This window comes from Chelonoidis abingdonii, chromosome 5, assembly GCF_003597395.2.
Source record: "Chelonoidis abingdonii isolate Lonesome George chromosome 5, CheloAbing_2.0, whole genome shotgun sequence".
NCBI lineage: Eukaryota > Metazoa > Chordata > Testudines > Testudinidae > Chelonoidis > Chelonoidis abingdonii.
In genome coordinates this window covers 38,413,445-38,421,529 of record NC_133773.1, presented here as the reverse complement: position 1 = coordinate 38,421,529, position 8,085 = coordinate 38,413,445, and positions in this window count along the sequence as shown.

The window sequence follows — 8,085 nt, the reverse complement described above, 5'->3', positions numbered from 1 at the left end:
AGCTTTGCATGATATATTGTTTTAGAGTTGGTAAAGTATTTCATGGACTTAATGCATGGCCTATCTATTAACGGTCCTTTATTTGACAGGGATTGGATTCAGTGTTCCTTCAGATCTCTCAGCTTAAAGATGATTTCTATTTTATTGAGGACTTCTTGAACCACACAGATATGGGAAGCTCAAAGTCTGATGTCTCCACATCTGAATTCTTAAAGAAAACAGAAGAAGATACACCTTCAACTTCGTCTCCATCTTCCCAAAATTATGGTGGGTCATATACCTCAGTCTAGACTAATGTTTAAACCCATTATTTACACTCACTATAGAGATACATTTGGAAAGATAAAGATAAAGCAGATTGACAGGAATTGGATGAATTTCAGGCAACCTTGTATTAAGTTATTTTACGTGCTGATACAATCCTTAACAGAGCAATGCACCTGGTGTTTGGAAGGAAGACAACAACCCTACAGAAAGTACCAGGGTAATTTTGCTCTGCTGTACATGAGGGAGAAAACACTCTTTGATTTCCGATTGTAATTTGTTTATGACTTGAAACTTGATGTTAAATTACCCGTTACACTATATTAACTTCATAGGGACAAAATACTGTTTGTAGTTCATCCTTTTAAAATTATTTCATGGTATTTGTGTTAGTGACTAACTGGTTAACTGTAACAATGATCCCCACCCCCAAATTACTTGAAAGAGACATAAAGATACTCAATAACTTTTCTTTGTGAGCCCTATGCTTTTATTTCAGCATAAATGAGTAATCAACACACATAGTAAAGAAAAAGAGTAACCCATCTTTGTGTGTTCCAACATGCCAGCTGGATCCACAGTTACTACAAATACCCTTCAAAGTACTGATCAAGAAAGTTACAAGCCACCGAATGGAAACTAAGTTTCATATTTTGACCAGCATGACAATCATCTGAATTGCTATTAGTTTCGCATCAATCTGCATACTATTATTATGAATTCCAGGCCAGATCCTCAGCCATTGTTAATGGGCAGAGCTCTGTGGACTTCACTGAATCAAAAATTATTCATATCTGTTGAGAATCTGTCCCTACTGTTTTAATGCTTACTACTAGCTATTAGCAATAGCCACATACCACATTGTATGAAGAATAAAAGAACATTGAACTTACTATGTCCCTAAACAATAAGTGAATAACTTCAGAAAACAAAAAGAAGGTGGTGAGAGTGTACACTGGGTACAGTTGTTTTTCAGTATCAGAATTATGTCATTTAAAATAAATTCTGCAACAGTTGTCTTTCTGCTGTTAGTAATAATAAATAATAATTTCACGAGTTTTCATGTAATGAAATAATTTGCTGTTATGTTCGCTGTAGCACCAGTGAAAGACCCAACACACCTGATTCTTCTGGGTTATCAGACAGAAGCCATGGAGCCAGAGACAGTGGAAAAGAAGGACAAAATAAACATCCCTTTCATAAAGAAACTTACAGGTGAGATCCTTGTTGTTGGAAGACATTATTTGCAATCAAGGAGAAAGAATAAATGTCAGGAGCCCACAGGGATCCCACCTGGAAGTATTCAGCAGGGCTGAAGTTCACCCCTGGACAAAAGGCCACCAAAACACCTCAAAATAGGACTTAAGTGGTACATAGATCTTGTGAGGGCCCTACCTCCACAAGGGTGAATTTCATTAGAGCTAACGAGATAGCCTCTGGGAGAGTTACATCCCCAGCAGCTCTGCACAATACAATTTTATTTTGAAGATCTATGTATCCCTGTAGTGAGGTTAGCCGGGGCCTGTCTCACTCCGGGGCTGCGGGGAACCACACCGCCTCACTAAATTCGGGAAAATGTCTCGCGAGGAATTAGTCTGGCCAAGGGAGTCTTCCTCCGTGGCCTTTGTGAGGGCAGAAATAAACACAGTCAGCCCAGGCTCTAGGTCAGGGTGTGGCACTGGTGAGTCAGGCCCTCAGGCAGGGGCTAAGTAACAACAGTATATAATAGTAAACCCAGGCCCTTGGCTCCAAAGGGCTTGGGAGAGGGGGAGACTGCCACTTGCAAGTTGGGTGGCAGCGGGGGCACAGGCCCTCCCACTCCAATGCGTCCCAGCTCAGGGCCATAGCAGCGACTGCTCTCGCAGTGAGCTCTGGGGTCAGGCCTTTATACTTCCAGAGCCACGCCCGACTCTCTGGGGGGCGGGCTCAGAGCTCCCTGGCTCCACCCACTCCGGTGTCTGTAGGGACTAGTCTCTCCCCAGGGCAGCAGGGAACCACACCATCTCACTACAATCCCAAAATGCTTTAATGAGTTTCAGTGCAAGACAGTGCTTAGAGTATTCCTGTAGATGATATAAATGACCTAGAACAACAATGAAGAGGTGAGTGCGGTCATATCTTTTATTGGACTAACTATACTGGTGAAAAAGACAAGCTTTCCAGCTACAGAGAGTGCTTCTTCAGGTCTGGGAAAGCTACTCAGAGTGTCACAGCTAAATACAAAGTGGAACATATTATTTAGCATAAGTAGTTAACACATATTGTAAGAATATTGCTGTAGCTGTCTTGGACCCAGGATATTAGAGAGACAAGGTACAATAAATTCCATGGGTCAGTTATGTATTGTGCAAAATGTTTTATTTAATTTTACCCATTTTAAATTTGTGGCTTTTTAATTTTCTTTTTGATTGTCTTTGTTCTTGTATTATGAGAAAGAGAACATGGACAAGTTCACTTTTACTTCCCTACATCATTCATTATTTCAGATTTCTTTTATCATGTCACCTCTTGGTCATCTCCTTTCTATATTTATTAGATATTTCTGATTCTGATATCACATCAGTTTTACACTGGTGTAACACAATTTCTTCAATTCTAATACTAAGATACTATTTTTTAAAATCTTCTCTCAGGTAGAATTCCTTCCATGCCTTTAAACATTTTATTTTTTCTTTTATGGGCCTATTCTGTTTCTGCTTTATCATTTGGGGGTGGCCAGAGATTAATAGAGAAATCAAAGTGAGCTCGTACCACCGATTTTATTTGGTTCTTGATTACTGCTATGCACTGAGCAGATATTTCCATTGAGCAGTCCACAGTTGTAATAGCCTCCTACTCAGATTTGAACCTTAGCGTTCATAAACTGAGAAGCTAACATGAAACCTCCAAGCTTAAATTACCAGCTTGGATCTGATCTCGCTGCCACCAATCAGGATTCAGGGCTCCTGATCGCCCCCGGGTCGCCCCAACCCTATCCCTGGGGGACCCCCAAGACCCAGAACCCCTGGGTCTCCCTATCTCATCCCCAGCTTCCCCCCTCCCTGGGTTAGCCTGAGCGATGCTGTACTAAACTCCTTGACTGCAAACCATCGAGGGCAATTTACCTCCCCCTGAGGCTATGCATTCAAACCTGGTCAAGCTAAGACAAAGAGATTTTCTCCCTCCCTTCGGACCGTAACTTTAACCAGAGAAACCAAAAACCTCAACCAGGTTTTAAAAAGAAAACTTTATATAAAAAGAGAGAAATTACATAGAATATCAACTCTGCATTCAAGAATCAATACAGGGCTATTGCTTATAAGGAATTAGGAATAAACAGTCTGATTCAAAAAATAGCCAATTTAAACCAGTCCAGCAAAGTACACACATGTAAATACAACTACAATATAAACCTATTGCTTTTCCTTTTGTACTTACAACTTGGTAACAGCAGGGTAGAAAGAAGCTTGGAGATAGAAAGAAAAGTTGTTCTCTCATAGCCGAAAGAAACCAAAAAGACACAGAATAAAGCCAAACCCCTCCAGAGGTTCCCTCCCCTGCTTTTAAAAATCTGGTTTCCTGATTGGTCCTCTGGTCCGGTGTTTGGTTCCCTTTGCAGGTAAAAGGGACATTAACCCTTAGCTATCTATTTATGACAGTGATGCCAGAGTCTTTTTCCTGACTAGTCATAGTCAATGTGAAGATCATCAGTGGTTCAAACTTTCCATTCTAATGTACATTGCCTAGCACTTGCCATGTGCTATATTGAATATCATCTGCCCTCTTGGGCCTGTTCTACGTTGGGGTGGGGATTGATCTAAAATACACAACTTCAGCTATGAGAATAGCATAGCTGAAGTCGACGTCTCTTAGATTGATTTTGACTTACTTCACGTCCTCGCAGCATGGGATCGATGGCCGCCGCTCCCCCGTTGACTCCACTTCCGCCTCTCACCCTGGTGGAGTTCTGGAGTCGATGGGGAGCACGTTCGGGGATCGATGTATCGCGTCTAAACAAGACGCGATACATCGATCCCCGATAGATCAATCACTACCCGCTGATCCGACCGGTAGTGTAGACATGCCCTTGTTGTCCAAAGTCCTAGCTTTGTTATTATTTGCTGTAGTTCCCCATCATCATCTCTAGTCTTAAATAACATAAATAATGTAAAGTCATCTGTAGATTTTACCACCTCACTGTTTATATTGACAAGAAAAATGTGTTAATCAGTAACGCTCTGGTCCAAATGGTCATGGAGAGGTGGAATGAAGGGTGCAAGGTAATTCTTTCTGACCTCCACAGAATTGGTTATCTAATACCCTGAAGCAGGAGGTCATATAATGCCAGTCTGGCAGGTTTGAATATGCTGCAGTAGAAAAGCTTTCTCCAGAGGAGGGAGAAGCCATCTCTACAGCTGCATTCAGGCACACCACTATCTTACAACCTTTATAAGTGACTTCACATTTTGTATATGCTGACAAGAAGATTCTTTTTTTGTTTCAGATATCAGAGACATGACTAATAACTGGATTTGCTCACCAGGAGTTCAAATTTGGCCCCATTCCAGACATCCCATACATATTCTAAATAAATAGAATCTTGTAAACATCCAAGGATTGAGATACCATGCATATCTATAGAACTCCTAATTCTATAATTAAGATAATGTACATGATGCTGAAGTAGCTTTATTTTATCATATAACAATTTATTCTCTTTCATAAGATCACTGGAAAGTAGAACAGATTCATTTATGTTCTTTTGGGGGCTGCATCAACCAGTTGCAATCAGTCATTTGCAGGAGAAAAGCTAACAGCTTTGTTTTATTTTTGTTGATTGTTCTGTTATCTAATTGAATAAACTACTTGGTGATTGGTTTATAAAATGGAGATGTTATTTATCAGGGGAATGAAACAAAAGATGGAAATGATAAAAATGAATCTGAAACAATATGGATGGTGTAAAGGGCTAGTATGCTTACTAGGGTTCTTTAATGCATCGTGCATGGAGTTACTACCAGCCAGTGGACTCCACTGAATATGGGTAGGAATGCATACTCCACCTACTGCAAGGGTAGCAGAGATGCTGCAGTAGCATATGCTCCGTTGGAGCCCCACAAGGAATTTTGGTCAAATAAGTGTGCCCCTTCAACAGTCCCTCCAGCCTGGGCTATGGCTATAAAACCCTAACCTTATCAACATGGTTAGCTATTGCATCAGAGAGCTCTTTTCTCAATCATAATTGAAAAGAATGATTGGCTAGAAATCCTTTGAGGCCCCAATCCTTGATTTTTGAATGGATTATTCTGGTGTAAATTCTAGGTGAAAATCTAAAAAATTGCACATTTTGATATACTGTTTTGATTCAAATAGACCTCCAAGTCTTTTTCTATGGTGCCGACAAAAATGCAAATGGATACCTGACATTTACTGAGATAGAAAACGTCCTGGGAGAAGATGCACCTCAGAAAAAGGAAGTGGAAGAATTTGATGATAACAATAAGATGTACTCCTACCTTGAATTGAGAAAAGCCCTTGAGCTGACAGATAAGGATTTTTAAAAAACCAAATGAGATTTGTTTCTTAACTAGACTTTTTCTCCCTTCTATCCAACACCTCTCTCTCATTCTGAAAGATAGCATTAGGACTTGTCTACAGTTGAGAATTTGCTGAAATATCTGTTCTCCAATAATTATTCCAAAATTAGCCCCGACGAGGACACTTTTATTCTGGAATAATTAATACAGAGTAGCTATTTCAGTAAATTTCCAATTGTAGACACACCCTTAGAGATAGACCTAAGTCATGAACCTGGATCTGGAATCACATCTGAACTGTCCCAGAGTTTGGGTTGTTCAGGTTCAGAGTTCCAACAGGGTGTCACAGTTCAGTTGTGGATATGAACTTATTCCAGACTTGACAAGTTTCAGATCTTGGGTCATTCTTTGGGCCCAACTGTAGCTTGAATGAAATCACAATCCTTTTTTGTTACTTGACAGCCATAGCCATTTGGGGGTTTTGAGGCCAGCCCCTACAATTATTACTTTCTGAGTTCCAACACTATGACCACATTATAGAAGGGGAAATGTTACCCTAAGTACATTTTCATAATTATGACTGAGGACTCAAGACAAGACGTTTTGGGAAGTTTGTTTCTGCATAGTGGAAATGGGGTTCTCACTTTTAATCCTTGGAAGTGTAGCTGGAGAAAAAGGCACAAGATAATTTAAGAGCAAAATTCTCCTCTCATATCTTTGTAGTGCATTTGATTCTAAAATTCTGCTTTTCCCCACATGAAAAAATATCAATATATTAAGTCAGGAAAGCAGAATACTGGAGCTGACATTCACCATGTAGCTGAGAGACTTTTCCTCTAAGGGCTTACCTATATTCAAAAACTTGCACTTGATTTAAAATGTCGTGATACCAATGAACATCTGCAATATAAAATGCACTTAAACTAGTTGCACTTAACTGAACTAAAATGCACTTAACTGACATAACAATAAAGACATTAAATAAAATCAGTAATACACGCCAGGTAGTGCCATTATATCTCAGAGCTGCACATATAGCTTGCGCCTTTGGCCTTCCTTTGCACAACACATTGGTATCTTAGTCATGTGAATATTTCAATTGTGTTGCCATTTATGGTATATATGGACTGCTCCTGCAACTCTTAATCAAGCAATCCTCCAACCAAAATGTCCCAAATTCCCACTGACGTCAATAGAGTTATTTATCTAAGTAGGAATTGAGGAGTTGGGCCATAATGATGCCCTAAGGCCATCCCAAAACACAATGGTTTCCTATTCTCTCAAATTTGATATTTTCAGTTTATTACATAACTACAAATTTGTCTACATTGTTCTTATAAGAATGTCTGTTATGATAACTGTCTCACATGACTGTCTCATAAAGAAATCAGAAAAGATAGCCCAGATGAACCTAGTATAAGGTGGATGGACAACAGGTTGGAAAACCATACCCAGATGGTAGTTATCAGTGGTTCACAGTCAAGTTGGAAGAAGAGCAAGTGGGTTCCCCCAGGGATCTGTCCTAGGTTCAGTTCTACTCAATCTCTTCCTAAATGATGTAGATATTGGCATAGAGAGCACACTTACAAAGTTTGCAGATGATAGCAAACAGGGAGGAGATGCAAGTTCTCTGGAGAACAGGATCAGAGTTCAAAATCATGTTGAGAAACTGGAGAAATGGTCTGAAATAAATAGGATGAAATTCAATAAGGACATCTGCAAAGTATTGCACTTAGGAAGAACTAATCAATTGCACAAATAGAAAATGGGAAATGACTGTCTAGGAAGGAGAAAAGGATCTGGGGCTTTGTGACGGGGTGTATTGGCCTCACACTGGAGAGGCCTCGTACGGGGTGTATTGGCCTCGCACTCCACAACCCTGCTGGGCATGCTGCAACTGCTGTTGCAGTATAAAAGGGAGTTTCCCAGTTCAGTTGAGGCTGACTGCCAAGGAGGGAAGACACACCTCACCGGCTTCAGACGAGGAGCAACCAGAAGCCCATACCAAGGGAGCAGGAGATGCTGCGGCCCAGGCAGGCTCCCAGGCACCCACAGACGCCCCAGAGAGATTATAGCCACAGCACCCTGAGACCCTGAAGACACCCAGGCTCAGCTATAGAAGTCAAGGTAGGAAGCAGACCTGGGAGGAACCAGCCAGCATCCCTGCAGTAATCGGCATGTTATGGGTGGATGCCCTGCTGACTACGTGACAAATCCCATTGCCACTACCAGGGCCCTGGGCTAGGACACAGTGGAGCAGGGAAGGCCCGGATCCCCCTACCTGGCCGCCCCCCCCCCCCCCCCC